We start from the raw sequence: 9,934 nt of genomic DNA, 5'->3' as shown, positions 1-9,934 counted from the left end.
GTAAAAACAGAGAGGGGGGCACTAAATTTAGGCGCAATATATATATATATATAATATAAAAAGCAGCTATAGGGGACATAACTCAGTTAGTCCCTGCATTATATAGCGCTCTGGTGTGTGCTGGCATACTCTCACTCTGTCCCCCCCAAAGGGCTTTTGTGGGTCCTGTCCTCATTCGGAGCATTCCTTGTGTGTGTGCGGTGTGTCGGTACGGCTGTGTCGACATGTTTGATGAGGATAATGATGTGGAGGCGGAGCAGATGCCTTTAGAAGGGATGTCACCCCCTGCGGGGCAGACACCTGAGTGGATGGGCTTATGGAAAGTAATGAGTGCACGTATAGACTCCTTATATAAGAAAATCGACGACATGCCAAATGTGGGACAGCCGACTTCTCAGCTCGTGCCTGCCCAGGCGTCGCATGGGTCGTCAGGGGCTCTAAAACGCCCGCTACCTCAAGCAGACCCAGATGTCGACACTGATACTGACACCAGTGTCGACGACGATGAGTCTAACCTGATGCCCACTAAGGCCATTCACTGCATGATTGAGGCAATAAAAGAGGTGTTACACATTTCTGATATAAATACAGGTACCACTAAAAAGGGTATTATGTTTGGGGAGAAAAAACTACCCGTAGTTTTTCCCCCGTCAGATGAATTAAATGAAGTGTGTGAAGAAGCGTGGGCTTTCCCTGATAAAAAATTGGTAATTCCTAAGAAGGTACTAATGGCGTTCCCTTTCCCGCCAGAGGATAGGTCACGTTGGGAAACACCTCCTAGGGTGGATAAAGCGCTCACACGTTTGTCTAAAAAGGTGGCACTACCGTCTCCGGATACGGCCGCCCTCAAGGAACCTGCTGATAGAAAGCAGGAGGCGATCCTGAAGTCTGTATATACACACACAGGCATTATACTTAGGCCAGCTATTGCGTCAGCTTGGATGTGCAGTGCTGCCGCTGCGTGGTCAGATAAACTGTCAGAAAATATTGACACATTAGACAGAGACACGATCCTGTTAACCATAGACCATATAAAAGACTCAGTCTTATATATGAGAGATGCACAAAGGGAAATCTGCCGACTGGCATCTAAAGTAAGTGCATTGTCCATTTCTGCTAGGAGAGGCTTATGGACTCGCCAGTGGACAGGAGATGCAGATTCAAAAAAGCACATGGAAGTGTTACCATATAAGGGTGAGGAATTATTTGGGGATGGTCTCTCGGACCTAGTTTCCACAGCAACGTCTGGGAAGTCAGCATTTTTACCCCATGTCCCCTCACAGCCTAAGAAGGCGCCGTTTTATCAGGTTCAGTCCTTTCGGACCCAGAAAAACAGGCGTGGAAAAGGCGGGTCCTTTCTGTCCAGAGGCAGAGGTAGGGGAAAAAGGCTGCAACAAACAGCAGGTTCCCAGGAGCAAAAGTCCTCCCCCGCTTCTTCTTCCAAGTCCGCCGCATGACGGTGGGGCTCCACAGGCGGAGCCTGGGACGGTGGGGGGTCGCCTCAAAAATTTCAGCGATCAGTGGGTTCGCTCACAGGTGGATCCCTGGATCCTGCAAATAGTATCTCAGGGGTACAAGCTGGAATTCGAGGCGTCCCCACCCCACCGGTTCCTAAAATCTGCCTTGCCGATTGCTCCCTCAGACAGGGAGGCGGTGCTAGCGGCAATTCACAAGCTGTATTCCCAGCAGGTGATAATCAAGGTACCCCTACTTCAACAAGGCCGGGGTTATTATTCCACACTATTTGTGGTACCGAAACCGGATGGTTCGGTGAGACCCATTCTAAATTTGAAATCCTTGAACACGTACATAAAGAAATTCAAGTTCAAGATGGAATCGCTCAGGGCGGTTATTGCAAGCCTGGACGAGGGGGATTACATGGTATCCCTGGACATCAAGGATGCTTACTTGCATGTCCCCATTTACCATCCTCACCAGGAGTACCTCAGATTTGTGGTACAGGATTGCCATTACCAATTCCAGACGCTGCCGTTTGGACTGTCCACGGCACCGAGGGTATTCACCAAGGTTATGGCGGAAATGATGATACTCCTTCGAAGAAAGGGTGTTTTAATTATCCCGTACTTGGACGATCTCCTAATAAAAGCGAGGTCCAAGGAACAGTTGTTGGTGGGAGTAGCACTATCTCAGGAGGTGCTGCACCAGCACGGCTGGATTCTGAATATCCCAAAGTCACAGCTGGTTCCGACGACACGACTACTGTTCCTGGGTATGATTCTGGATACAGTCCAGAAGAAAGTGTTTCTCCCGGAGGAGAAAGCCAGGGAGTTGTCATCTCTAGTCAGAGACCTCCTGAAACCAAAACAGGTATCAGTGCATCGCTGCACGCGGGTCCTGGGAAAAGATGGTGGCTTCTTACGAAGCAATTCCCTTTGGCAGGTTCCATGCCAGAATCTTTCAGTGGGACCTGTTGGACCAGTGGTCCGGATCGCATCTTCAGATGCATCGCTTGATAACCCTGTCTCCAAGAACCAGGGTGTCTCTACTGTGGTGGCTGCAGAGTGCCCATCTTCTAGAGGGCCGCAGATTCGGCATACAGGACTGGGTCCTGGTGACCACGGATGCCAGCCTTCGAGGCTGGGGGGCAGTCACACAGGGAAGAAACTTCCAAGGACTATGGTCGAGTCAGGAGACTTCCCTTCACATAAATATTCTGGAACTAAGGGCCATCTACAATGCCCTAAGTCAAGCAAAATCCCTGCTTCTACACCAGCCGGTGCTGATCCAGTCAGACAACATCACGGCAGTCGCCCATGTAAATCGACAGGGCGGCACAAGAAGCAGGATGGCGATGGCAGAAGCCACAAGAATTCTCCGATGGGCGGAGAATCATGTACTAGCACTGTCAGCAGTGTTCATTCCGGGAGTGGACAACTGGGAAGCAGACTTCCTCAGCAGACACGACCTCTACCCGGGAGAGTGGGGACTTCATCCAGAAGTCTTTCAGATGCTGGTAAACCGTTGGGAAAAACCACAGGTGGACATGATGGCGTCCCGCCTCAACAAAAAGTTAAAAAGATATTGCGCCAGGTCAAGGGACCCTCAGGCGGTAGCTGTGGACGCTCTAGTGACACCGTGGGTGTACCAGTCGGTTTATGTGTTCCCTCCTCTGCCTCTCATACCAAAGGTATTGAGAATAATAAGAAAGAGAGGAGTAAACACCATTCTCGTGGTTCCGGATTGGCCAAGACGAGCGTGGTACCCGGAACTTCAAGAGATGCTCTCAGAGGACCCGTGGCCTCTACCGCTCAGACAGGACCTGCTACAGCAGGGGCCCTGTCTGTTCCAAGACTTACCGCGGCTGCGTTTGACGGCATGGCGGTTGAACACCGGATCCTAAAGGAAAAGGGTATTCCGGAAGAAGTCATTCCTACGCTTATTAAGGCCAGGAAAGATGGTACGGCAAAGCATTATCACCGCATATGGCGGAAATATGTTGCATGGTGCGAGGCCAAAAAGGCCCCAACAGAGGAATTTCAACTAGGTCGATTTCTGCATTTCCTGCAAGCAGGAGTGAATATGGGCCTAAAACTAGGCTCCATTAAAGTACAGATCTCGGCTCTGTCGATTTTCTTTCAAAAAGAACTAGCTTCAGTACCTGAAGTTCAGACATTTGTGAAAGGAGTGCTGCATATTCAGCCCCCATTTGTGCCTCCTGTGGCACCTTGGGATCTCAACGTGATGTTGAGCTTCCTAAAATCACATTGGTTTGAGCCACTAAAAACCGTGGATCTGAAATATCTCACGTGGAAAGTGGTCATGTTATTGGCCTTGGCTTCAGCCAGGCGAGTGTCAGAATTGGCGGCTTTATCATGTAAAAGCCCTTATCTGATTTTCCATATGGATAGGGCAGAATTGAGGACTCGTCCCCAATTTCTCCCTAAGGTGGTGTCAGCGTTTCTCCTGAACCAGCCTATTGTGGTGCCTGCGGCTACTAAGGATTTGGAGGACTCCAAGTTGCTAGACGTTGTCAGGGCCCTGAAAATATATGTTTCCAGGACGGCTGGAGTCAGAAAATCTGACTCGCTGTTTATCCTGTATGCACCCAACAAGCTGGGTGCTCCTGCTTCTAAGCAGTCTATTGCTCGCTGGATTTGTAGTACAATTCAGCTTGCACATTCTGTGGCAGGCCTGCCACAGCCAAAATCTGTGAATGCCCATTCCACAAGGAAGGTGGGCTCATCTTGGGCGGCTGCCCGAGGCGTCTCGGCTTTACAACTTTGCCGAGCAGCTACTTGGTCAGGGGCAAACACGTTTGCAAAATTCTACAAATTTGATACCCTGGCTGAGGAAGACCTGGAGTTCTCTCATTCGGTGCTGCAGAGTCATCCGCACTCTCCCGCCCGTTTGGGAGCTTTGGTATAATCCCCATGGTCCTTACGGAGTTCCCAGCATCCACTAGGACGTCAGAGAAAGTAAGAATTTACTCACCGGTAATTCTATTTCTCGTAGTCCGTAGTGGATGCTGGGCGCCCATCCCAAGTGCGGATTGTCTGCAATACTTGTAAATAGTTATTGTTAACTAAAGGGTTATTGTTGAGCCATCTGTTGAGAGGCTCAGTTGTTTTCATACTGTCAAACTGGATATAGTATCACGAGTTGTACGGTGTGATTGGTGTGGCTGGTAAGAGTCTTACCCGGGATTCTAAATCCTTCCTTATTATGTCTGCTCGTCCGGGCACGGTGTCCTAACTGAGGCTTGGAGGAGGGTCATAGTGGGAGGAGCCAGTGCACACCAGGTAGTCATAAATCTTTCTAGAGTGCCCAGCCTCCTTCGGAGCCCGCTATTCCCCATGGTCCTTACGGAGTGCCCAGCATCCACTACGGACTACGAGAAATAGAATTACCGGTGAGTAAATTCTTATTATTTTTTGTATCCAGATAAAGCAGTTCTCCGAACTAAATCTGGGTATCTTCCTAAGGTGGTGTCTAAATTTCACCTTAACGAAGAAATTGTAGTCTTGGCTTTTTCAGGAACCGGGCCTTACTGCGGGAGATTCATCGCTGGACGTTGTCCGTGCCTTAAGGATCGACGTGGATCATACCAGCGCCATCAGAAAGATTTATTCTCTCTTCGTTCTCTACAGATTTCACAAGAGAGGATGGCCTGCTGATAAGCAGACACTGGCGAGGTGGCTTCGGATGATGATTTCAGAAGCATATTCTCAAGCTGATTTCCCTGTTCCGGCTAATGTCTATGCTCACTCTACTCGTAAGGTAGGTCCATCATAGGCAGCACAACGTGGTGCTTCAGCTGAACAGATATGTAAAGCAGCCACATGGTCTTCCATTAACACATTCATTAGACATTATGCCATAGATACCTTTGCCTCTCAGGGCGAAGGATTCTCCTGTCCAATCAGGAGCGTCCCCACCACTAAATTGCTTTGGGAAATCCTAATGTTATCCTGTGGATAACCTGTGGACCTTGCCGGAGAAATATACGTTATGGTAAGAACTGACCGTTGATAACGGTATTTTTCCTATGTCCACAGGGATCCCACCCTGACGCACCTGATTTGAGGATCCTTTTACTCACTAACCTCTTCCTTCTTGTATGGAAGGGTGTGCATGTGTGTTCTTCTCACCTGATTAGGGCTCTAAATGATGCTCCTTCCTTGAGCTTTGGAAAACAACTAATTTGCTTGAGCCAGGAGGCGGGGATATATCGACAGGCCCGTTGCATGCCGGAAAAACTTTGGTGCAAATCTGCTGCCGCTTCATCATATCCCAATGTCATCCTGTAGAACCTGTGGACTTAAGATAAATACTGTTATCAACGGTAAGTTCTTACCATAACGTATGTTTCTCTAATAGGCAAAACCATGTGCAGTGCAGGTGGGGCAGATATAACGTGCAGTGAGAGTTAAGGTGCATACACACGGTGAGATATTGACTATCTCCAATGTTGACTTTGCGATTTCCCTTGAACTCCCCCAGAGCCCAGAAGCACCGATTTTGACTATCTGTACTTTCGAACTTGACTAAGTGACAATTTTGACTATACTTTGTACTAGATTGTGCACAATATAGCCAGGATTGACTTGCCTGCACAGTCTATCTTTCCTTGTGCTACAGACCCTGCGGGAGTGCGCATTGGTATCGCAGTTGGCTAAACACAGTGCGATTTGCACTAACTTTCCTAGCAATTTTAACTGTATAGTCAAAATCGAAATGATAAATCTCACCGTGTGTACACCGCTTTAGATTTGGGTTGGAGGGGTTCAAACTGAAATCTAAATTGCAGTGTAAAAATAAAGCAGCCAGTATTTACCCTGCACAGAAACAAAATAACCCACCCAAATCTAACTCTCTCTGCACATGTTATATCTGCCTCCCCTGCAGTGCAAATGGTTTTGCCCAACTGTTAACAAAGCTCCTGCTGTGATCAACTCAGAATTACCCCCAATGTGTGCACTCACTTGCCACTCAGATGTATTCTTTACAAGGTAAATTAACGTGTATAGGGGGTAATTCCAAGTTGATCGCAGCAGGAAATTTTTTAGCAGTTGGGCAAAACCATGTGCACTGCAGGGGGGGCAGATATAACGTGCAGAGAGAGTTAGATTTGGGTGGGTTATGTTGTGTCTGTGCAGGGTAAATACTGGCTGCTTTATTTTTACACTGCAAATTAGATTGCAGATTGAACACCACACACACAAATCAAACTCTCTCTGCACATGTTAAATCTGCCTCCCCTGCAGTGCACATGGTTTTTCCCAACTGCTAAAAAATGTCCTGCTGCGATCAACTTGGAATTACCCCCTTAGTCCATATATCTCCATCTTTATAATACAGGTTGAGTATCCCATATCCAAATATTCCAAAATACGGAATATTCCGAAATACGGACTTTTTTGAGTGAGCTTGAGATAGTGAAACCTTTGTTTTTTGATGGCTCTATGTACACAAACTTTGTTTAATACACAAAGTTATTAAAAATATTGTATTAAATGACCTTCAGGCTGTGTGTATAAGGTGTATATGAAACATAAATGAATTGTGTGAATGTACACACACTTTGTTTAATGCACAAAGTTATAAAAAATATTGGCTAAAATGACCTTCAGGCTGTGTGTATAAGGTGTATATGAAACATAAATGCATTCTGTGCTTAGATTTAGGTCCCATCACCATGATATCTCATTATAGTATGCAATTATTCCAAAATACGGAAAAATCCGATATCCAAAATACCTCTGGTCCCAAGCATTTTGGATAAGGGATACTCAACCTGTAACACTAATGATATTAGCCTGTGTTTTAACCTGGTTGTATAAAGATGTCTTAGATGCATAATATACTTGTTTGTGCTGTATCAGAAGTTGTCCTCTTGGACATCATGTTCTGTGCTTTGTCATAGTGCATGTTAACATCTGTAAACATACTTTCACAGATTTGTTACAAAATTGCAGATTCCTAATGTTAGGAAAGCTTTGTACATGATTCTATTCCATTTTTTTTTTTTTTTTTTTGCCAGAAGCTCAATAGCATGGATTATACGTGGTTGGTTCTCCTTTTAATGCCTTTGAAATAAAATAAATATGTATTATACATATCTCTCTAACGTCCTAGTGGATGCTGGGGACTCCGTCAGGACCATGGGGAATAGCGGGCTCCGCAGGAGACAGGGCACATCTAAAAAGCTTTTTAGGTCACATGGTGTGTACTGGCTCCTCCCCCTATGACCCTCCTCCAAGCCTCAGTTAGGTTTTTGTGCCCGTCCGAGAAGGGTGCAAACTGGATGGCTCTCTTAAGGAGCTATTTAGTAAAGTTTTTTTTTAGGTTTCTAATCAGTGATTCCTGCTGGCGACAGGATCACTGCAACGAGGGACTTAGGGGAGAGACTGGCAACTCACCTGCGTGCAGGAGGATTGAAGTCTTAGGCTACTGGACACTGAGCTCCAGAGGGAGTCGGAACACAGGTCAGCCTGGGGTTCGTCCCGGAGCCGCGCCGCCGATCCCCCTTACAGACGCTGAAGAAAGACGGCGGAACGGAGGTCCGGAAACAGGCGGCAGAAGACTTCACAGTCTTCAGAGAGGTAGCGCACAGCACTGCAGCTGTGCGCCATTGTTGTCACACAGCTCACTGACACGGTCACGGAGGGTGCAGGGCGCTGCTGGGGGCGCCCTGGGCAGCAATATAAATACCTATTTGGCAAATAAATACATCACATATAGCCATTAAGGCTATATGTATGTATTTTAACCCAGGCCAGTTATTAAAAAACCGGGAGGAAAAGCCCGCCGAAAAGGGGGCGGAGCTTATTCTCCTCAGCACTCAGCGCCATTTTCCTGATCAGCTCCGCTGGTGAGGAAGGCTCCCACTCTCCCCTGCACTGCACTACAGAAACAGGGTTAAAAGAGAAGGGGGGCATAAATTGGCGATATAATGATATATTAAGAGCGCATATATAGAAACAACACCTTCTAGGGTTGTTATATACATTATAGCGCTTTTGGTGTGTGCTGGCAAACTCTCCCTCTGTCTCCCCAAAGGGCTAGTGGGTCCTGTCCTCTATCAGAGCATTCCCTGTGTGTGTGCTGTATGTCGGTACGTGTGTGTCGACATGTATGAGGAAAATGTTGGTGAGGAGGCGGAGCAAATTGCCTGTAATGTTGATGTCACTCTCTAGGGAGTCGACACCGGAATGGATGGTCTACTTATGGAATTACGTGATAATGTCAACACGCTGCAAGACGGTTGACGACATGAGATGGCCGGCGGACAAATTAGTACCGGTCCAGGCGTCTCAGACACCGTCAGGGGCTTGTAAAAACGCCCATTTACCTCAGTCGGTCGACAGACACAGACATGGACACTGACCCCAGTGTCGACGGTGAAGAAACATACGTAATTTTCCTTTAGGGCCACGAGTTACATGTTAAGGGCAATGAAGGAGCTGTTACATATTTCTGATACTACAAGTACCACAAATAAGGGTATTTTGTAGGGTGTGAATAAACTACTTGTAGTTTTGCCTGAATCAGATAAATTAAATGAAGTGTGTGATGATACGTGGGGTTCCTCCGATAGAAAGTTATGGGCGGTATACCCTTTCCCGCCAGAAGTAAGGGCGAGTTGGGAAACACACCTTAGGGTGGATAAGGCGCTCACACGCTTATAAAAACATGGCGTTACCGTCTCTAGATACGGCCGCCCTCAAGAAGCCAGCTGATAGGAAGCTGAAAAATATCATGACAGTATATACACACATACTGGTGTTATACTACGACCAGCAATCGCCTCAGCCTGGATGTGCAGCGCTGAGGGGGCTTGGTCGGATTTCCTGACTGAAAATTTTGATACCCTTGACAGGGACAAGATTTTATTGACTATAGAGCATTTTAAGGATGCATTTCTATATATGCGTGATGCGCAGAGGGATATTTGCATTCTGGCATCAAGAGTAAATGTGATTTACATATCTGCCAGACGAAGACACGACAGTGGTCAGGTGAGGCAGATTCCAGACGGCATGTGGAAGTATTGCCGTATAAAGGGGCGGTCCATCGGACCTGGTGGCCATGGCAACAGCTGAAAAATCCACTTTTTGTTACCCCGAATCACATATCGGCAAAAAAGGACACAGTCTTTTCAGTCTCAGTCCTTTCGTCCCCATAGGGGCAGGCGGGCAAAGGCCAGTCATATCTGCCCAGGGGTAGAGGAAAGGGAAGAAGACTGCAGCAAGCAGCCCATTCCCAGGAACAGAAGCCTCTCACAGCTTCTGCCAAGTCCGCAGCATAACGCTGGGGCCGTACAAGCGGACTCAGGTGCGGTAGGGGGTCATCTCAAGAGTTTCAGTACGCAGGGGGCTCACTCGCAAGGGAACTCCGGGATCCTACATGTAGTATCCCAGGTGTACATTGGAAATTCGAGACATCTCCCCCTCACACAATTCACAGGCTGTAT

The sequence above is a fragment of the Pseudophryne corroboree genome, chromosome 10 (genome assembly GCF_028390025.1).
Source record: "Pseudophryne corroboree isolate aPseCor3 chromosome 10, aPseCor3.hap2, whole genome shotgun sequence".
NCBI lineage: Eukaryota > Metazoa > Chordata > Amphibia > Anura > Myobatrachidae > Pseudophryne > Pseudophryne corroboree.
The sequence above is the reverse complement of the archived record's forward strand: the minus strand, read 5'-3'. Positions refer to the sequence as shown.